Raw genomic sequence first — 251 nt, forward strand, 5'->3', positions numbered from 1 at the left:
TGATTGTATTACAGTACGCTATAATAATGATGGTAATGATAACAACAGAAACAGCTACAGTTGTTAACTAAATAAAAATCATGAGTACTTGTTTGTGGAGGAATTATGCTTCTTATATAAGCTGCCGTATGATAGGTATGAAGGAAAAACTTGCATACTATTGTATAATGTTCAAATATCTTCCACTGTGTTAAATTTCCTTCGCTCTAACAGGTGAAAGCATGGATGAATTATTCTGACAATTCAGGTCA

This window comes from Penaeus monodon, chromosome 32 (genome assembly GCF_015228065.2).
Source record: "Penaeus monodon isolate SGIC_2016 chromosome 32, NSTDA_Pmon_1, whole genome shotgun sequence".
NCBI lineage: Eukaryota > Metazoa > Arthropoda > Malacostraca > Decapoda > Penaeidae > Penaeus > Penaeus monodon.